Source organism: Arvicanthis niloticus, chromosome 1 (assembly GCF_011762505.2).
Source record: "Arvicanthis niloticus isolate mArvNil1 chromosome 1, mArvNil1.pat.X, whole genome shotgun sequence".
Classification (NCBI taxonomy): Eukaryota; Metazoa; Chordata; class Mammalia; order Rodentia; family Muridae; genus Arvicanthis; species Arvicanthis niloticus.
In genome coordinates this window covers 35,932,086-35,955,211 of record NC_047658.1, presented here as the reverse complement: position 1 = coordinate 35,955,211, position 23,126 = coordinate 35,932,086, and positions in this window count along the sequence as shown.

Here is a 23,126-nt window from a genome sequence, read left to right as displayed (position 1 = left end):
ATCAGGTGAGATAAACTTTCAGTATCTAAGGCTTCAGAGTTCTTAGTCTCAGTAGTGTCCTCCAGCATATTTCCATCCCATGTTACAGGATTCTGTCTTTATCTATCAGTGTCCTTATTTTATCCACTGACATTCTCCAAGGCTGGGACTTAAATTTTGGCTGTAGTTAGTCAACATTGTAAATGAGAGCTTGGGTTTGATTTTCAGTAATTTCAGATCTATGGCTGCTAAAAAGAAGATTTTCTTTTGGGGCACACTTTAAAAACTTTAGATTATTTATATGAACCTGGAGCCAGTTATTTTTTTTTCCATTGAATTAATGCTTTTCCATTGTCAGTTTGAGTCTCTGGGAACAACTTGCCAGCACTGTGTTTTTCCTTATTTATCCACAAATTGTCAAAAGTTTTATACAGAGAGTTAATAAATTACTTGTTAGCCACAGCAAGCCCTTCAGATATTTCTAACCATAGGCTTTCAGTGTTCTTGATGCTAAAAGGGGACTCTTCAGTAGCTGTAGATGTAAGCAAATTGCAAAACATTTCCCAAATACTTACAATTCTGTTTCTCAAGAACTGCCTTCAGCAGTACAATCCATAATAGTCAGGGCTCTCTAAAGGAATAGAGTAGATAAAATATGTGTGTTATAAATATTATATATGCATATACACAATTGTATATGCCATCTTAATATATATTTATTTTAAAAAGATTTATTATTGGTCTGAATAGTCCAATAATGGCTGTCTCCTGATGAAAAGGCCAAGGATCTGATAACTGTTCAGTCCACAAGACTGGATGCCTCAACAGTCCTAATGTGATGCAGGAGTCCCTAGGGGGAGTTCCAAAGAGTTTCAGTCTTCAGACTATGTTGGAATTCTGAAGAATTATGTTCTAGTACCAATGAGTGAATGTCTCAGCAATATGACAGATGAACTTATGAAGACTAAGAACAATCAGGCAATACCCCAAAACTTTCTTCATTTACTTTTATGTGGGTTGCCACCACAAGGTATGACCCAGATTTAGAGTAGGTCTTCTGACCTCAAATGATCTGATCAAGAAAAATCTTTTACAGGTGTTCCCAGCTGTCAGATTTTAGTTGACTCTGAATGCTGTCAAGCTTATGGATTCAGTACAGAATTCTACTAGAAACTCAAATAATTAATACCAACACTACGCAAATTATTCTGCAAAATATAAAAGAAGGATGTCAATATTACACTGATACAGAAACCCATGTAAAAACACAACTGAAAGAAAATTGTAGGCAATCCATAATGGTCCTAGACACAAAAAATTTCAATAAAATACTTTCAAATTAAATTAAAGAACACATCTGAAAAAAACATTCACCATGATCAAATTGGCTTCATTCTAGGTATTCAGGGAGGGATGATTCTACATATATAAACTAATAAAGACAATTTGGCATGCAAATAGATGAGTTGACAGAAATCACATGATCATTTCCATTGATGCAGAAATAGTATGACAAAATTAACACCCCTTTATGATAAAATGCTAGAGATATTGGAGTTTTTTTTTTAAAAAAATCTTATGACACAACAAAGGTTTTACATAAAAATACAAGTCTTCCTCAGAGAAAACTCAATGCATTCCCACTCATAGCAGAAACAAGTACGTTTACTTTCAACACTCCTGCTCAATATAGTGCTAGACATTCTAGCAAGAGCAATAAGACAAGAGAAGAAGAATACAGGGAATATGATTTAGAATTGAGATGTCAAACTATCCTTGTTTTCAGATGACATTCTATATATGAGAAACCCCAAAGACTCTACCATAAAACCCCTAGAATTGGTGTTCACTTTCAGCAAAGTAGCAGGTTACAAATTTAACACACAAAATCAGTATCATTTCTACAAACCAAAGACAAATTTAAAAAAAAAAATTGGGGAAATGATCTCATTCCCAAGAATCTCGAAAAAAAAAAAAAAAGTGAAATAAAGTAACCAATGAAGCATGAAGCCTATTTAGTTAAAACTTTAAAACAGTGAAGAAACAAGTTAACTAAAACACCAGATAGAAAGCCCTCCCATGTACATGGACTGAGAGGACTGATTTTATTAAAAATATCACTGTACAAAAGGCAATCTAAGGATTCAATGCAATGCTTATCACCAGTCTTCACAGAAATAGAAAAAGTCTTGAAATTTATATGGAAGCACAAAAGATTCTAGACAGCCAAAACAATCTTGAACAACAAAAATACTGCTAGGGTATTACCATCTCTTGTTTCAACTTAGAAAACAAAGGAACAAACAATACCATAGTAGTTAGATAGCATTGTGGTGATCCAAAACTGCAATAGTTATCAATGTACTAGAATCAAGTTTCCATATATAAAACCACACACCCACAGGCACCCAAAGTTTGATGAAGATGACAAAACTATACTTTGGGAGGAGATATTATTTTTAACAAATGGAGCATGAAAACTGGGTGTCAACATTGTGGTAGGTTGAACAAAAATGGCAGCCATAGGATCACAGAGAGTGGCACTATTAGGAGGTGTGGCCTTGTTGAAGTAGATGTGGCCTTGGTAGAAGAAGTATGTTATTGTCGGGTGGGTGTGGCAGGATACTTATTCTGCTACATTGTATTCACAGTAGAGCTTGGTGATTAGGCAGTAGAAGAGGAGATGAAGCTGGGAGAGAAAAAAAGGAAGGGGAGGGAAGAAATAGAGGAAGGGGAGGAGAAGGAAGAGGCTATCAGCCATAGAGAACCATAAATGGGTCAAAAGCTGTCCTGGGTAACAACTTCTATCAAATAGATAGATAGTAATAGCTCTAATTGTGTGAGCATCTTATTGACTGAGCATTTCTAAATATATAAATCCTTTAGATAATCATTAAGCTTTAAGAGTCTTATTTCTACTGGGTACTGTGAGGATGGCAGATATTGTCTGGGGTTCAGCTGAGCTTTGTAGATGCAGCATGGGGGATTGGCAGAGTCATCCCCCATGCTGGCACCTAGTGGGTGCCAGGGCCTATGCATCTAGCTAGCCAGAGCCCCCAGTCAGAGCTAAGGAGCAGTGGGAACATGGTGTCTACCCAGGAACAAGCCGGACCAGGCACTGTTTTTTCTAAATATCTTCCCTACAGGTGGGCATCAAGGTTTCAAATGCTTAAACAAGGTCCAGTGTCTCTCTTCCTGCTTCCTGCCAACCCCAATGTAGACCTCACAGTCACTTCTCCAGCACCATGTCTGCCTGCATGCTGCTGTGCTTAAGGTCATGATGATGATGATAATGGACTGTAAGCCAGCCCCACTTAAATGTTTTTCTTTATAAGAGTTGCCATGGTTATGTTGCCTCTTCACAGCAATAGAAGCCCTAAGACAAACAGAAAAATAAATCCTGATTCTTATTTCTCTCCTGCATATAAACCAGTTACAACTGGATCCAAGACATCAATGTTTATCTGAAACTCTAAAGCTTCCAGAATAAAGAATATAATATCTACTCTCAGAAGTGGAGTTGTTGAATAGTACTCTGGTTACTCTAGAAATAGATCCAACAATCAACAAGGAAACCTCTATGGAATTAAAACCTGCACTGCAAAGGAAACTTTCTCAGGCTTTATAACCAGAAGAGAAATCTTTGCCAGCTATATATCTGACACAGGGTTAGTGCCTAAAATATTTTAGGAACTCAAAAAACTAAAAACTAGCAAAACAAACAGCCCAATTAAAGTGTGCTATGCAACTGAACAGAGAGTTCTAAGAAGAAAAAACACTAAGGCTAAGAGATATTTTTAAAAATGCTCACCACCCTTATCTACTCAGAAAATGCAAATTAAAATTACTTTGAGATTTCATCTAATCACAATCAAAATGTTTAGGATTAAGAAAACAAAAGAAATTAAATGTTGGTGAGAATGTAGGGAACAGAGAATATTTATACATTGTTGTTAATTTGGTGCAGAAACTATGGAAATCAGTATGGAAGTTCCTCAGAAAACTAGAAATAGATCTACTATATAACCCAACTATACTATTCTTGAGCATATTCCCAAAGGACCCCATGTCCTGCTACAGAAGTATACGTTCACTTATGGTCATTGAATTAAGATGAAGTAGGTAATTTAAGCAGACCCATAACAATCAATGAAATCAAGGTAGTAATAAAAAATACTCCCAACTCAAAAATGAAATTCCAGGTTCAGGTGATTTCAGTAGAGAATTCTACTAGACCTTCAAAGAAGAACTAACACCAGTATTCCTTAAGTTATTCTGTGAAATGAAAGAAAAATTTACATTCTTTTTATTGAGCCAGTAATACTCTGATTATAAAGCCAAAGACTCAACAACAACAAAAAGAATATAGCAGGCCATTATCTCTGATAACTATAAATGTAATAATTCTCAACAAAATACTTATGGATGAATTCAAGAACACATTATAAGGGTTATATACTATGATCAAGTCAGTTTCATTCTTGAGATACAGGGATATTTCAACATACATAAATCAATAAACGTAACCCGTCATATAATAGACTCAGGAACAGAAACCACATGACCATCTCATTAGATGTAGAAAGGCTTTTCACAAAAGAACAGCAATTATTCATGACAGAAGTCTTGGTGAGACTAGAGATACAAGAGACATATCTTATCATAACAAAGGCAATCTAGAACAAGTCCTCAGTTAACATCACAGTAAACAGAGAAGCTCAAAGCATTTTCACTAAAATTAGAAACAGGATAAGGATGCTCACCTCTCCATTCCTGTTTAGTGTAGTACTTGAAATCTTAGCTAGAACAATAAGACAGCCAAAGGAGATTAAGGGGATAGAAATAGGAGAGGAAGGATGAAAAGTTTTCAAATTTACAGATGATATGATTTTGTACATAAAAGACACAAAACACCCCATTAGAAAATGTTTACAGATGATAAATACATTTGGCAAAGTAGAATATAAATTTAACACAAAATCAGTACTTTCTGTAAATAAACAACAAGCATACTGAGAATGAAATAAGAGAATATCTCAAAAAAATGTCTTTAAAAGTAAAAACTGAAGGAAGTGAAAGATGTGTATAATACAAACTTTAATATGTTGAAGAAAGAACTTGATAAATATATGGGGAGATGAAAGACCTCCTAGGTCATGGATTGGTAGGATTAATATCATGAAAATGAGCATTTTACAAAAAGAAATTTATAAATTCAGCAAATCACTATGAAAATTCCAAAATATTCTTTACAGAAATTGAAAAATAATTTTCCTATGGAGACACATGTGCACACACCAAAGCAAAATGGAATAGTCACAACAATAATAAAACTGGAGATATCATGATTTCAGATTTTAAGTTATACTGCAGAGTCTAAAAACACATGGTCATGGCAAACAAACAAATGAAAACAGGCTGATGGAATAGAGTTGAACATATAAACTCACATTCCTTTAATCTGATTTTAACCACAAAAAGGCAAAAATACACATTAGATAAGTAAGATACAGCATCTTCAATAAATGATGCTGTTCAAATTGGATAACTACAGGTAGAAGAATGACACTAGATCTGTATCTTTCACCTCAAACAAACCTGAGCTCCTAATGAATGGAAGACCTTAACATAAAACCTGACACCCAAAGTCTGATAGAAAAGAAATTAGGGCATGTGCTTAAAATTATAGGCACAGAGAAGGACTTTCTGATCTCAAATACCACAAGCAGTAAGGTCAACTGTTGACAAATGGGTTTACATGCAACTAAAGTTTATATGCAGCAAAGCAGATGATTATTTGAGTAAAGAGACAGAATGCAGAATAGAAAAAAAAAAAGGCTTTGCTAGCCACAGGTCTGACAAAGGGTTATTATCTGAGTACATAAAAAACTTTTTTTGGAAAAAAGCCCTAAGAATCAAGAAAACAAACAATCCAATTAAAACTGGTATGGGAATTCAGTTCTCAAAAGATAAAACAAATGGTTAAAAAATATTTCTGGATAGCCGGAAGCTAGAAACAACTGGGATGTTTCCACAACAGAAGAATGGATACAGAAAATGTGGTTCATTTACACAATGTAATACTACTCAGCTATTAAGATATCATGAGTTTTGCAGGCAAATGGATGAAACTAGAAAATATCCTCAATGATGTAACTCAGATTTAAAAAGACATACATGGTATATACTCACCAATAACTGGATATTAGCCAAACAAAAGTACAAAATACTAAAGATATAGTCCACAGAACTCAAAAATGTCAGTAAGCTGAAGGGCCCAAGTGAGGATGTCTCTCTCCCACTCGGGAGGGAGACAAAAGCAACCACAAGTAGGGAGTGAGGGAAGGATCTGGGAAGGAAAGTGGGGAACTTAATCTGGTATTGCGTGAGGGAAAAGAACTGAAGCCCTGAGGGCCAGTAGAAAGAATAGAAACAGGTAATCTCAGGAGGTAGGAGGTGGGTTGGGGGGGACCCTCTAGTATGCAACAGAGACCTGGGAGGTGAGAGACGTCAGGACTCAAAGGAAGGGACCTTAGATGAAATGCCCAAAAGAGAAGAGAGGGAACTGGCAGAGTCCACCTCCAGCAGAAAGACAGGGCATCAAGAGGGGGTTGCCATCCCACAGCCAATACTCTGACCCATAATTCTTCCTGTCTGAAAGAACTGCAGGGATGGAAATGGAGAGGAGGCTGAAGAAAATAAGGTCCAGAGACAGGCCCAAAGTGGGATCCAGCTCAAAGTGAGGTACCAAGGCCTGACACTATTACTGAGGCTATGGAACACTCACAAAAAGGGACATATCATGACTGCCCTCCAAAAGACTCAACAAGCAACTGAAAGTCAGATGCATATATTTTCATCCAACCAATGGGCAGAAGCTGCTGACCCCTGTGGTTGAATTGGGGAAAGCTGGAAAAAGCCGAGGAGAAGGGTGACCCTGTAAGAGGACCAGCAGTCTCAGTTAACCCGGACCCCGAGATCTCTCAAACACTGGACCACCAACCCGGCAACACACACCAGCTGATATGAGGCCCCCAATACATATAGAGCAGAGGAAAGCTGGGTCTGGACACAGAGAAGATGCACCTAACCCTCAAGAGACTTGAGGCCCCAGGGAGTAGGGAGGTCTGGTAGGGTGGGTGTGAGTGCATCCTCTTGGAGACAGGAGTTGGGTGGGGTAATGGAGAGGAGGTATGGGATGTGGAATAGTTGGAGGGTGGACCGGGAGAGGGATAAAGTCTGAACATTAAAAAAAAAGATTAGAGAATAAATAAATTAAATAAATAAATAAATAAAATATTTTTTAAAAGCATTTCTTGGGGAAATCCAAATTAAAACTACTTGGTGTGGTGGATAGCCCTAGCCTCTTGTTGTCATGGTAACTCCACTCCTGGGAGGGGCTGCGAAGGAGGAGTGAATCTTGTAAACCTTCTGTCCAATCAAATTTGTTAAATAAAGGCTACAGCCAGTGATTGGGCAGTAGAAGAGGAGTGGGAGGAGCCAGAGGCAGGAAAAGGAGAAGACGAGGAGAGCCAAGAAAAGAGAAGAAGGAGGGCGGCGCGGAGTTGGCAGTTGGCCGAAGCTAGAGGGCAGTTGGTGGAGAGAGAGAAGACGAAGAAGACCTTGACCTAGGAAACCGCAAGTTGTTAAGAGCTCTCATAGCCGGGGAATAGTGTAGTTTAATGGTAAATCTGCCCAATCTAGGCATGCAGCATTCATTTGATACTTATTGACTTGTGTCGTTATTCTCTGGACTCCCTATGGGCAAAAGATTTACCGCAACAACTTGGAGATTTCATTTTTCCCCAGTCAGGATGACTAAGATAAAAAGAAAACCAAACAATGAAAAAGATAAAACAAACAAACATAAAACAGATGACAACAAATGGCAATAATTCAGGGAACTGGAAACATTTATTTATTGGTGATGGGCGATACTGATGCAAACTGATGCAGCAACTCCAGAAATTAGTGTGGATGTTCCCCAGAAAGCTGGACATAGAGCTACTACAAGAACCAGTTATACCACTTGGACATGTACCGAAAGGATGTTATGCAACTTATTAAAGAACTTACCCGCTTATTCATGTCCAACGCTGCTCTAATCATAATAATCTGAAATGGAAACAGCCCGATGCCCATCAACTGATAAATAGATAATGAAAATGTGGTACATTTAGACAATGAAATAAATATATTTAAAAAAAATAAAATTTGCAAGTAAATGAGTGTAACTTGAAACAGTCATTCTGAGTGAGGTAACTCAATACGATAAATATCACGTTAGATGTTAGATTTTAAGCTTTGGATATGTGTGTTTCATTTGGAATATCCATGAGGGTTATACAATAGTAAGGGACAATGCTGTAGGAGAGGATTATTCAAAGATGAGGAAATAAAATATAGTGTTGTAAAAGAGGATGGGGGAAATGGAACAGGAAGGTATTAAATGGAGTGGATGATGGAAGGTAGTGTAGAGGAGGGAACATGGGGAGGGATAACTAATATTAAAGCCCTTTGTAAAAGCAAGGTGGAACCCTTCTGTAGAAACATCCTAAAATATGTACATATATAAAGATGAAACAAATTGACTCACCCTATTTGGGGCATAATACTTCAACTAGACACCATTTGCCAAATAATAAGCCCAGTAGCAAAAATTGATTATCTCTTTTGGAGTTGTTGGCATATGGAGTAACAAGCATTACAGGTATCTTACAATGTTGTTGGTTACTACCCAGAACTTTACCATAAGGTCCTATTGTTGAAGAAACTACATATTCAAGTCATCAATCTGCTACAAGAACATAACACTTAAAAACAACTCCTAATGATGATGTATTACTATGCCCAAAGAGCACTGAATTGCTTGGTCCTCTTTAGAGTAGCCCCTTCTTTCAGTAGCTGCTGATTAACACAGACACAACTAATCAGCATACAGACAATAAGAGACGTTAAGCATGTTCAACCCTAAATGAGATGTTCATATCTCATCCCTCTTCTCAAGCTTAGGGATCTTAGAAGAAGAGAGGATGGCAAGACTTTAAGAGCCAGGGTTGCTAAATAACTTCAAAGAAATGATGCTATCTAAATGCATCATGGCAGATTACCATATCATCTCATAGAGTTTGTGATAACATGTGCAAGACCTGTGTGTCCAGGCCAGCTGGACAATCAAGTGGGACCCTTAGACCCTGTGAAGAGGACTGAGATGTGAGAGAAAATAAAATGGCACAGCACGTCAAGAAGTCTAGTCAAGCTGGCAAAATTTTTATTGTTCACACCAGTTATATACTCTAAAAACAGGATATGGGGAGGGGTAGGAAAGGAAAGAGGGGTTTGCAGGTGGAGGAAGCTAGCTGCAGCTGTGGGGTCTAACTAAGTTATTCTCACTAAGCCTTTCCCTTACCAGGGGTTCTAAAAACATCTATCTAGCAGGATGATGGCTAAATCTAAAAATCAGGAGGAAGGGTTACTAAGGTGGGTTGCTATGAGGTCTTTTTTGAAGTTCTGAGAACTGACAAGTGAATCATGGAAGGTAAGCAGAAAGAAGAATGGTAGATAGGAGAGCCAAAGGTGAGTGTTTGCCAAGAGTAAGGCCTTGCCATGGCTTCCCACACCTGTGTATGCTCAAGACATGCAAAATTGCAGCAAGACATACAAATTTGAGGCATGGAGAAAACAAAAGGTGCATATAAAGTCCCACCTCTAGCTGAGAAGCTAGTGACATCTAATTAGTGTGGGGAATAGGAAAGCCAGATTTTTGGGGGGAGGGGGAGAGAAAGGATTTTTTTTATTGGATATTTTATGTATTTACATTTCAAATGTTATCCCCTTTTCCAGTTTCCCCTCAGGAACTGCTCCTCCCCCTCCCCATGCTTCTATGGGGATTCTTCCCCTCCCACCCACCCACTCCCACTTCACTGCCCTGGCATTCCCCTACATTGGGGCATCAAGCCTTCACAGGACTAAGGGCTTCTCCTATTGATGCCAGACAGTGCCATCCTCTGTTACATATGCAGCTGGAGACATGAGTCCCTCCATGTGTACTCTTTGGTTTATGGTTTAGTCCCTGAAAGCTCTGGGGGGTCTAATTGGTTGATATTGTTGTTATTCCTGTGGGTCGCAAACCCCTTCAGCTCCTTCAGTTCTTTCTCTAACTCCTCCATTGGGGACTCCATGCTCAGTCCAGTGGTTGGCTGCAAGCATCTGCCTCTGTATTTGTCAGGCTCTGGCAGAGCCTCTCAGGAGACAGCTATATCAGGCTCCTGGCAGCAAGCACTTCTTGGCATCTGCAATATTGTCTGGGTTTGGCATCTGTATATAGGATGGACCCTCAGGTAGGGCAGTTTCTAGATGGCCTTTCCTTCAGTCTCTGCTCCACCCTTTGTCCTTGCATTTTATTTAGACAGGAGCCCTTCTGGTTTAAGAATTTGGAGATGAGTGGGTAGCCCCATCCCTCAACAGGGGGCCTTGCCTAGCCTCTGGATATGGTCTCTACAGGTTTTCCCTCCCTCTTGTTGGACATTTCTCATCTCTGTTGGGCCCTGGAAGCTTCTTGTTTTCCTGGCATCTGGGACTTGCTGGTAGCTACCTCTAGTTCCCCATCCCTCAGTGCTACACACCTCTGTTCAAATTTATCCCAGTCTCCTCTTATACCTGATCCTGCCCCTATTTTTTCTTCTCCCCCTCCCATCTTCCTCCCAAGTCCCTCCTACCCTCTATATCCCATGAGTATTTTGTTTGCCCTTCTAAGAAGGACTGAAGCCTCCACACTTTGGTCTTCCTTTTTCTTGAGCTTCATGTGGTCTGTGAATTGTATCTTGAGCTTTTGGGCTAATATCCACTTATGAGTGAGTGCATACCATGTGCGTTCTTTTGTGACTGGGTTGCCTCACTTAGGATGATATTTTCTAGTTCCATCCATTTGCCTAAAAATTTTATGAAGTCATTGTTTTTAATATCTGAATAGTACTTCATTGTGTAAATGTACCACATTTTCTGTACCCATTCCTCTGTTGAGGGACATCTGGGTTGTTTCCAGTGTCTGGCTACTATAAATAAGGCTGCTATGAACATAGTGGAGCATATGTCCTTGTTATAAGTTGAGGCATATTTTGGGTATATGCCCAGAAGTGGTATAGCTGGGTCCTCTGGTTGTACTATGTCCAATTTTCTGAGGAACCGCCAGACTGAGTGGTTGTAGTGACCATATTCCAGGGAAGGCATAATTTTTAAGAGTAGGTGGCCAACACAAACTGGACTTGGTGTGGGGATGAGAGGGAAAGAAGAAGGAGGATAGAGAGGGATAGAAGGAGAGAGGAAGAGAAAATAAATTTGGGTGTGTAGAAAGTTGGGGTGGATCTTGTAGGAGTTGGGAGAGTGGATGAATAAAATCAAAATAAATTGTATGACATTCTCCACGAATTAGTAAATGGATTATTAAAGCATTTAAAAACAACATGAAGTAGCTGTATTAATTTCAGACAATGCCAACCTCAGAACAAGGAAATGATAAAGCATAAAAAGAATAATATATCATTACAAAGGGTCTAATATATCTAATTTAAACTACATATTGCTTGCAACACTGTCAAAACACATGAAACAAAAGTTGACTAAACTTCAAGGAGTAAAAGATGAGTCTGCTATTCAAGCTGGAGACTATAATATTATGTTAGTAATGGACTCATCCAGCAGTGAGAAAATCAGTGAGGACAGAAATGAATTGAATGCCACCATCAATCAACTGCACCTAATCGACATTTATAGAATACTTCATTCAACAATAGCAGAATACACAGACTCCCAATTTTATATACTTACCTTTACCAAAATAGATCATATTCTGCAACCACAAAACATATTTAATGCATTTAAGATAACAAAACCAAAATTGTAACATGTCTATATTGGCTTTTTGTAAGGTTCACTCTAGTAATGAATCTAGACAGTGAGTATCATTGGTGAATTTAGAAACAGAAAAAGACAATAGTCTAGCTACAGTAATTATGAGAGGCCAAAGCACAACTTGCAGTGTTGTCAGACGGATTTTATCCCAGGCTGGCTGAGCCTCTGGATCCTGCTGTCCTTTTGTAGACTGTAGACCAAGCAGGGGATTGTATTGAGCTGCTCAATGCATTTGTAACCTACATAGGAAGAAACTCCACAGGCAGAGAAGCCCAGATTCTTTAATAGATCAATTATGAGAAAGAGAAGGTGGAACTCAAAGTTAGCTAAATAACAGTAATTTTAAAAAATAAACAGACTTTTAGTGTAGTGCTGAGTATGTGTACTTTGATGGCAAAACAAGAAAAAAATGCAAAGAAGCCCTTATTAAATCATCATGGCACATTATTCAATTAGAGGTATGTGCTTTGGTTGTGCTTTGGAAGAATTTTAAAAGGTTGCTTCAAAGTATTTTCCAGATGGCTGCTATGACAACTACATTTGACTTGTAATCATAGTTAACTTACCTGAACATTTGTTATGGCCTGGTTTTCTGTTTCATTTTTAAAAAAATTTAATCACACTGAAAACCAAGAAAATTAGATAGTGGGGAATATGTCGAGAAACTTGAAGGGAGGGAAGTGCATTAAGTGTGGAAACCAGGGCTCCCTTTTGTTCTCTTCTGGCCATAAGCAGGAGTAGCACTTCACAATCAGTTTCCCTGGTGTTTGGCTTCTTTGCTCAGCATTTGTTTACCACAAATGTCACATCAGGGAAGACAGAAATAGAATGGAACTAGTGAGCCAATGAAGTGTTCCTCCTAAGGTTAGGTGTACAGAGGCTAAACAAAGACCGTGGTTAGGCCAGGTTCACCTTCTCCCACTCCTGTGTGTTTTTGGGAGAAGATGGTAGGCACTAAAGTCATCTCTAGAATGGTCTCTTTTTTTTCAAGTGTTTTTGTTTGTTTCTTTGTTTGGTTGGTTTTGTTGGGATTTTTGTTTGTTTCTTTCCTTGCAATAGCCTGGCATTCCCTTCATATTGTTCAATGAATTTCTGTGGTTTTGTGTATTATTGTCTGTGTGTGTTAAAAATTGCCAAGTTGTGTGACATCAAAACTATCTTTTCATTAAATCTAAAAATCCCCGAGTCAATCAGAAAACATTATCTTATTCTATGTTTGCTGTCCAAATGCTTAACTATACAAATTATTTCCTAACAGAATACAGTATGTTTAAAAAGGACAAATGATTCCATATGTCCTGGTGGTGGCCATTTATTCAGTGAGATGGTATTCCAGAAGTTAAGCCTTGGAAGGAGCCTCATGTACTAGAGTCTTGCATGACAGATATACAGCCTTAACTAGTCATGGTCAAACACATCAACACTGCTCCTAGGCATAGATTTGATATCCATTGTATAGTAGGCATAGGTTCAGATTGATGCTTTCCATGTATAGGTCATCAAAACAGAACATCGTGCCATCAGAGAACTGCCAAACCATGGGATTTGAATGTCTATCAGTCATGGAAATGAAATCTGCAGTTATAATAAAATAGTAAACACTGTGTTTGGACACAAATCCTGGATTAGCATCTATAGAATATTAAAACCACAGTTGTTCTCTCTGGAAACATTGACTTTGATACAGACTTTCTGTGACTACACACTCTTAAGTTCTGAGAATTAAGAGACACAGTCATAATGCCTTAAAGATGAGAATTGTGGATGTTGGAGCACTCTGCTCATGCAAACTGAGGCTGAGAAGACCAAGAACATGTATGGTTAGGGCTGGAATATCCACTTATTTTAGGAAGTCCCATCAGGATTAATACATAAGATATTAACTTTAATATCAGCCACATATATTTTGCTTTTTATATGTTGTCATCCCCATTTTGGTTATTAGGACATCACACCCGAGTCTAATTTTTTATTAAAAATCAACTGGTAGATTTCATAGCCAGACTAACTGTGCATCTGTGTGTTCATGTAGACGTCTGTACATGTGTGTGAGTGTGTGCACATGTGTTTGTGTATCAAAGCTGAGATTTAACAATATTTTACTGCATGGTTTAATTGACTCACAATAACTGTACATATTAATATGGTAGAGTATGATATCGCAATACATGTATATAGTGTGTAATGAGCAGGTCAGGGTAATTAACATGCCTGTAACTTTATACTTTGGTGTTGAGAACATTCAACCACTTGTTAGCCCTTTTGAGATATCCATGTAATTGTTGTTAAGTATGGTTTTTCTGCAATACTAAAGAAATTCAAAAAAATTATTCCTTTTATCCAACTGTACTCTATACCTTCCTGTTACTCTTCCTTTTTCCATTGTTCATTTGTATCCTTCCAAAGTTATGGACATCATTGTTGTATTCTTTACTTTGTCAAAAGCTTATGGTAAGATCTGACACATAATAATGACAATAGGGGCAGTAGCAACTTAAGAATTTTTATCACTAGAACCTCTGTAGTCGAGACATGATAATACAAGTAGGCTTTATCTAAGTAACAAAGTTTAAAAAGAGTATTCTGTTGACTTATCTAGGATGAACAAATTCATGTAATATTACATAATAATACACTTTCCCTTTCAAATCTCAAGGCCAGAATGTATAGGAGCAGATCTATGACTGTGTATTAGAATTATCTGCTAATCTTCAACCATTTAGATCAGTAGTTCTCAATCTGTGTGTTATGATATCCTTGGGAGTTGCATATAAGATACCCTATGTATCAGATATTTATGTTATGGTTCAAAACAATAACAAAATTATGGTTACGAAGTGGGAACAAAATGATGTTATAATTGGGGATCACCACAACATGAGCTACTGTATTAAAGGGTCACAGCATTAGAAAGGTTGAGAGTCACTAACTTAGACCATCAACCCTGAAGGGTTGTAACACCAGCACCTTCATTTTTTGAGATTATGACTGCCGTGTTAAGGAAGCTAAGGGAATTATAAGTTTATTCTTTCTTCATGGAAAGCAATGATTTTACATAACACTCAAACGAAAGACTCAGCTATCTAATTCAAATGTTTTCATTGATATGAGAACATCTGAGAAAAGGCTGGCTTGAATGCTTCCCCAAATCTTTTCATACTGAGAGAGAGAAAAGAAGGCACTGGAAGTTCAAGGCAGGATCCCCAGAGATGCATATTGCTTTCCTGGGATGTTATGGACTAGGCCTCAGGTCTTTTCTCACCTTGGTTTGATCTTGTGAACTAACAAGTTTCCTGCCTGTGTTTAAACCATTGCTGCAAGTTCTACAGTTGGCCAACTACCCAGTTTGTCCAAGATTCTCCCATATTCTGAGGTATATCCTCAGGGAAGCTTGCTTATGGACAGACTAAGATGGCTGATCATGGTATTTATAGTGGAAGAATTTTGGCTATTTTGTCTACTCTTTGAATTTCTTAGATTATACTTCATCCTCCCTGATAAGGCTTTTAAATGAACCAACCATTATGTGCCAAACCATGTGGGATTCTGAGGACATTCCCCACATGTGTTCTGGAATGACATTCTGGCCCCACATTTATATCTTGCTCACTCAATTTTCTTGCCTAATACAACTCAACATCCTAAATCTGTCACCTCATGTAAGAATGACACCACCAGCTTTTTCTTCCCAAGTTAGGTTAAGAGCACATGACCTCTCACATACTGCATGGCTCTTTGCTATAGATATCTGAACTGTTAATCAATGATTTAGCTTTCTGTTTTTACTCTTGAGTTTGTCTTTTTACCAGAAGCCAAAGACTATGTTACAAGAAGAACAGCAAGCCCACAATCCTTTGGGCTCTTTCTTTATGTAGCAAATTTTCTCATGGTTCCTCAAGTAAAAGCACTTCTCCACAGGCTGTTAACCTTACCTATTCTGGATGTGAATGCTGAGTATGGGACTGTTGGGCTGTGGCGTGAGTATGGGCGTGGGTCCTGTTGGGTTGAATTATGAGTCCTGCGTCTACTGTGGCTCAAGGAGGCAGAGGCACAGCAATTTGACTATGTTCACTCCACACGGCTGCAGCGCTGGGCAGACACTGGGCTGTGAGAAGCCACAGGGCTCAGCTCCAGGGGAGAGAACCCAGTCTGGGGCCCCACGGGGGCTGGAGCTCTTGGGTTGGGGATCCCTGGGCCAGGAGGTGGTTGGGAACTGAGTGGTATCAAGCCCCTGGGCTCTCAGGCGCTGTTGAGAGGCCCCTGAAGGGCAGAGATGGGGGGCATAAGGGCTGGATTGACCCACAGCCAAAGGGGGAAAAGCGCCAGCTGCGTCCCACGGGGAGGGGGCTCTTGGCCACTGCTACTTGCTTGACTGGGTCTCAGCTGGCTGGGCTCTCTTGAGTTGCTGGCCTCCATGGCTCATCTGTGGTGGTCCTCTGTGGGAGGTTAGAAGGCAGCTTGGTAGTTGAAGACCTTCTCCATGTTTCTTCACATTGGGCCCCAAAAAGGAGAGGTAGTCCATGGTCTTAAAATGTTTATTGTCATGGTGGAAAATGGATGAAGCTATACCCCATGTTCTCAGGGTGAGCCTGAGGTTAAATACCTTTTGCAAGGAGGAGGATCTAGGATGGAATGCTTAATTGGCTATGCCCTCTGACCTTTAGGTATCTCATGACTATGGAGATGTCTTGAGGCTCTGTGGCCTGTGTCATGCCCTCTACCTGTGCTACGTGACTGATGGCCACAAACCTCTCTTTGTAGAGGGCTGTGGCTATGTGAAAGCAGCCAGGGGTCCCAGGAGTAAGGCCAACCTCCTACCATCCCTGAGGGTCTCTGGGGTTCAAAGCCTGCTTTTCGAGGTACCCAGTTGCCTCTCACAGCCCACTGCCCCACATGGGATGTCCTAAGAACTAGGACTATATGGACTTCTTATCCAGGTTCAGCTGGAATCACTTAACTAGATCTAGCTTGACAAACCAGATCCTTTCTGCTGGGCTGCAGCTTGCCTTTGCTAACCAAAGGGCTACTTTCTGGCAAAACTTCCATTTTAAGTTTCAGAGAAATAGAGCCTACCTCATTCATTTGACATTCATAGCACCTGCTAAAGATAATTTTTCCATTACAGAACAGACATTAGGCCTCTAACTGTTGGGGTGATCACCTTGAGACCATTTCTAGCTCTTAGTTCATCAGCTATAGGCTAGGAGGGATCATGACCTAGATACCTATGCTGTGCCCTGAAAAAAGGGTATCAGGCACAGAAATTTATCTCACAAGTGATGAAAAATCCTTAAGATTAGAATATCTGATAAAAATGACAAAATCTCAGAATTGTATGGACCCAACCATTTATAAATATAGCTAATATGTTATATAAAATATGTCAGAAGTTGGGTTTAAAGTTGAGGTTGTTTTTACCAGTTGGCCTTGTGAAATTTGCACCATCTTTCTTGTGTGTAACATGTAGTGTAAAAAAACTTCATTTTTGAGACTGTCCTGAAAAATAATCTCTACAGCCCTCACTAACACCTGGAACACAATAGGGCCTTTTTAACTACTGATTTTCACCATGGGCTTAGGTACTTCACTTCGTTCTCCTGTCTCTTTGTCCTCAGTTGTCACAACTCACCATGATACAGCACAAGATGGGCTTTTCAATCAAGGATCATTTCTGCTTTGGATGGTGTAGAAGCTGCTTGCATTTGGGTCCCCAGCAGCCTTTCATCAATCTCAAGTCTCTTATGTAATACAAACACATGATCAGAAATTGTATACCTTAAACCTGAATCATCAATCTCACCACTAATGGGATATAGAAAAAAAAATGCCTTTCCCTGGAAGATCACTAAAAGGTCACAGTCTTGTTTTCCCCAGATAGATTTTCTGTCATATTAAATACTAATGTTCTGCTGGGAGGAGAGATTACTGTCCTTCTGAGAATAATAGGCATCTCTGTAGCTGTGCTACCCAGCTCTTTAGTTGGGCTGTGAGCCCCAAACGTTTGATGTCTTCTATCCTTCAGAACCACAGATGAACAAAAGTACACAGCACTCCATTTGTGGCAAAGTCACTCTTAGTGAAGTTTGTGGCAAAGTCACTCTTAGTTAATATAGTCCCATTTGGGTTATTTGTCTACACATCCATCCTTTATGTTAATTATCAATTTTGTCCTTTATCTATCATCTCATTTTACATTCTACCCCCCAACCTGATATTTAAGAGGTACAGGAATTACATCTAAGCTTTTCAAACTGTTTTACATTCATTAATATATACATGAGATAGACTTGTGTATGTATATTTGATATATAAAATAGTGTTTTATTTAACTAGTTACATATATATTAATATATGTAAATAAAATTTTATACTTTGGTATTGAGTTCTCCAATGTTGAATATCTACATATCATTGTTTATTTGAGTCAGAAAGGCCACCCAAGTTAACCTCAGATCTTTGATATCAAGTCTGTCTGTATTTCACTGTGACTTTGTTTATGGAATATGTACTGGAAACATCCCGTGATGTACACACACACATACACACACATATGGTGGGGGGAAGAGAGAGAGAGAGAGAGAGAGAGAGAGAGAGAGAGAGAGAGAGAGAGAGAGAGAGCGCTTTAGAGCTTTAGAGCTTTATTCTTTTAATCCTAAAATGGATTAAGGTTCTTATTTTTCCACGTTTACAATATTATTTCATATAATCAGACCTTCAGACTTTGGCAATTTGATGTTACTTTGTTAATATGCTGTTAAACATTGTATGACTTTTCTTATTGATATAGTCACGGAACTTTTTGTTCAGTTAGTAAGTGTTCTAAAGAATTTTCTTTTTTGCCTATCTCTCCTTTCATCTTATTGGACTACTGGATCTTGCTCATAATTTGCAGATATTTTTATGTTTAAATACAGAAAATAGCAATTCTCAATCTGTCATGCATCTATTCTACCAATTGTTTTTGAGATCATAATTCAAGTACAATATTTCTCTTTTCCTTTCATCCCTTCAAACCCTCATATACCTCATATACCATTGCCTGCTCTTCTTTAGATTCATGGCCTCTTTTTTTCTAATTGTCATTGCATGTATGTGTGTGTGTGTGTGTGTGTATGTATGTATGTATGCATATATGTATTCAGGTATACATACATTCCTAAATATGGTTATTTGATCCATATAATGTTACTTGTATTATGTTTTCAAGGATGACCATTTGGTAATTGATGAACTCTTCCCAGTGGAAGACCACCTCTCCCATTCCCAGCTTTCCTTGGTTCCTTATAGTTCTTGTGGAAGATTGAAACCTCCTTGGCATTTCTCTGTCCAGTTTAGTATTTCCATTGGTGTGAGTCTTGTTCAGATGACATTTGGACAATCATGCTGGCGAGCTTCTGATGCTACTAGGAGAACTAATATCACAACAAACTCCCTGATCCTCTGGTCTTAAAATACTTTCTAACCCCTCTTCTTCAGTATTTCCTGAGCCTTAGGTACGTGAATGTTTTGTAGATGTATCCACTGGAGCTGGGCTCTAACACTTCATTTTGATTGGTTGTGGTTTTCTACAATGGGCTTACTGTTGCAAAGAGAAGTTTCCTTCATGAGGGTGAACACTACATTTATCTGTGGGTATAAGGACAAAGGTTTATAGATTATTCTTATGGATTATGCTGGTTTAGTAAATTAGAGGTTGTAAGTTCTCCTTCAATAACCATGACTTCAATTACTCTGAGTAGTTAGCCAGTTTTCTAGCACCAGGCATGATTTCCCTCCCATTAAACAACTAGATTACCAATTAGAAAGGTACTAGTAACAACTAAGGTATGTGTGATACTATCACATTCTAAGGGTTATCATGCCATGCTGGTCTTCAAAGTCGTTCATAGGTGTCATAGCTGGGTAGGACTGTTGGTTTCCTCCATTCTTTGGAAGCTTGCATGGCACTCTCTGGTACCTAATCCTCACTGAGAGACATTCAAGTGAGTTTCTGCTAGGGGTCTCTGGTCCCTGTTTTTTAAGTACCTGGCTTCTTTAGCCATAGGGATATTACCCTTTACCAAGGACAACAGCAATAGGCTGTATACTTTGAGTGTCTTATAGACAGACTTGACTAACAAATAAAAAGGGGACATCTCATGTCTGGTGTTGATGTTTTTGTTAGGTGGTCCTAGATTAGAAAAGTTTATTAACTATATATGCATGTTTTGCATGGAAAAATGAGTATTTTGTTTTTATTTAGGTGAATGGTTAATAATGTGATTCTTTGGGGGAGTGGATTTCCAGATATCTCAGTTTTTATTTTACATCTCTCCCTTCTTTTTCATCCTCCTTCCATAAGAGTCTTCCTTTCCCATTTCTTCTATGCCATCACATGTACTTTACTATTCTCCTTTACCCTCCTCACAGCTTCTTCTGTGTTTATGTGTATCCCCTTCCCTAAAAAGACCCATTTTTTTCCATTTCCCTGATCAGATCACTTTCACTGTGTTATTCTCCTCTCAATTGCTTCCCAACCCTCTTATCCTGCTATCATTCTATTTTACTTTACTGGTTTCTGTAGTTACTACAGACTTGTTTCCATAGTTACTATGAGCTAACACCTAAAGATTTCAGGCTAGGAGCCTCCAATAAGAGAGAACAGGTCTGTCAGGGTTTGGGTTACTCAGTAGATGTTTGTCACTAAGTATGGTCTTCTCTAGTTTCATCCATTTGCCTGTAATGTTCATGATTTTTTTTTTTTTAGAGATGAATAGGATTGACTATTATATATGTACCACAATCCATATGTACCACTACTCATTCATTTGCTGTAGGGCATTTAGATTGTTTCCATTTCCTAACTATTGGAAACAGAGCATCAATAAACATGACAGAACATGGTTGTGGCATAAGAATTGAGTCTCTTGGGCATATTACAAGGAATTAGCTGAGTCATATGGAAAATTTGGGTTTTTTACCTTTTTTGTGAATATTCCATACTTATTTCAGTACTGACTGTACCAGTTTGCAGTTCCAGCAACAGATAGTGATTTCCCAACACTATGTCAGGCATCTTTGGTTGGTTGTTCCATTGCTCTTTGTCATTCTGATTAGGGTAAGATAAAATCTTAAAGTTGCTTTGATTTGCATTTCCATGCTTACCAGGGATGATGCACTTTTTTTCCTTCTTCTTCTTTTAAGAACCCTCTATTCAGGTCCCAGACCCCCCCCTTTTTAAGTGGGTTACTTGTTTTTTTTTTTTTTACTCTATTCTTTGAGTTCTTTGTATATTCTGTGTATTAATTCTCTGCCAGATGTACAGCTGGCAAAACTACTCTCCCATTCTGTGGGCCTCATCTTTACCCAGTGGATTGTTTCTTTAGGTGTGAATAAGCTTTTTAGTTGTATGAGGTCCCACTTGTCAATTGTTGATATTAGTTCTTGGGTAAATTGGAGTCTTGTTCAGCAAGTTTTGTCTTACCCCTGTATTATATAGGACACTGCCTCTGGTTTCTGCTAGCGGTTGCAATGTTTCAGGTTTAGCTCTTCCATCCATTTGCAATTTGCTCTAGTGAAAGGTGATAGGTATGGATCTAATTTAATTCTTTTTTTTTGTTTGTTTGTTTGTTTTTGTTTTGTTTTCGAGACAGGGTTTCTCTGTGTAGCCCTGGCTGTCCTGGAACTCACTCTGTAGACCAGACTGGCCTTGAACTCAGAAATCTGCCTGCCTCTGCCTCCCAAGTGCTGGGATTAAAGGCGTGCGCCACCACCGCCCGGCCTAATTTAATTCTATGTGTGACTATTGAGTTTCACAGCACCATTTGGTGAAGATGGGTTTTTTTTCCCCCATCTTATGTTTTTTGGCATCTCTATCAAATATTAAGTGGGTAAAGTTACTCATGTTTGGGTCTTCTCCATCAGACATTTAGTGGCTGAAGTGCTCATGTTTTGGTCTTCCATTTTGTTCTATTGATTTACATGTCTTTTTACCATATTGTTTTTATTACTATGGCTCTAAAATGTATCTTAAGATTTGGAATGGCAATCCCTCCAGCATCGTGTCTCCCTAAGATTTGGAGGGTACTATTTGGTACCTTTTGTGGTTCCATTAGGAAAGTTTTTCTTTCTGCTTTTATGTGAAGAATGAGATGGCAATTTTGATTTTGATCGGTATTTCATTTAATCTGTAAATAGTTTTTGGTAGAATGGTAATCTTCACAATGTTAATTCTACCAATTCATAAGCATGCAATGTCTTATCTCTTTTTCTGGTGTCTTTGTCTCTCTCTTTCTTCAGAGGCTTAATTTTTTTTATTGTAGAGGTCCTTCACTTAATTGATTAGGTCCCTTGCAATATTTTATACTTTAACACTATTATGAATTGGAGTGTGTCCATGATATCCTTTTCTGTAGGTTTGTTGGTGTTGTGCAGAAAAACTATTGATTTTTGTAAGTTGATTTTATATTCTGCCACATTTCTGGTTTGTTGTTTCTAGACGTTTTCTGAGACGTTTTGGGTTCTCTATTGTACAGTATCATATCATCTACAGATGGGGAATAGTTTGAATCTTTTCTCTATTTATATTTCTTTGATTTATTTCTCTTGCCATGTGCTTCACACATTGCTAGGAGCACATTATTTTAAAGGGTGGAAATGGTGGACATTCCTTCCTGTCTCATTCTTGCCTTCAGTGGGATTGCTTCAAACTTTTCTCTATTTAGCATGACGTTGGCCATGGGTTTCTTGAATATAACTTTTAGTCTATGTTTTCTTTATCCATACATTCTCTAGGACTTTTATTTTGAAGGTGTGTTAGATTTTTTTTTCAAAGGCTTTTCTGCATCTAGTAAGACGATCATGTGACTTTTTGTGGTTTAATAAATTAATTTAATTGAATTATCTTGAGCTATTCCTGTATTTAAGAAATAATGCCAATTTGTCAGAGTAGATAATCTTTTGATATATGTATGTATTCTGTTTGCATGTTATTGAATATTTTTCAGTCTATGTTCATTAGGGATAATGGCCTGTGGTTTTCTTTCTTTCTGATTTTGCTTTTGTGTTTTTATTGGGCTTAGTTATTAGAGTGATACTGGCTTTGTAGATAGAGTTTGGGATTGTTCCTTGTGTTTCTTTTTATTCATTTTTTTGTTTTTTGTTTTTTCTTAATTACAAAAGGATTGGCTATGGACCATCTTTGAATATTTGGTAGAATTCTGTGAATCAGTCTGGTTTTGGACATTTTTAGCTGAAAA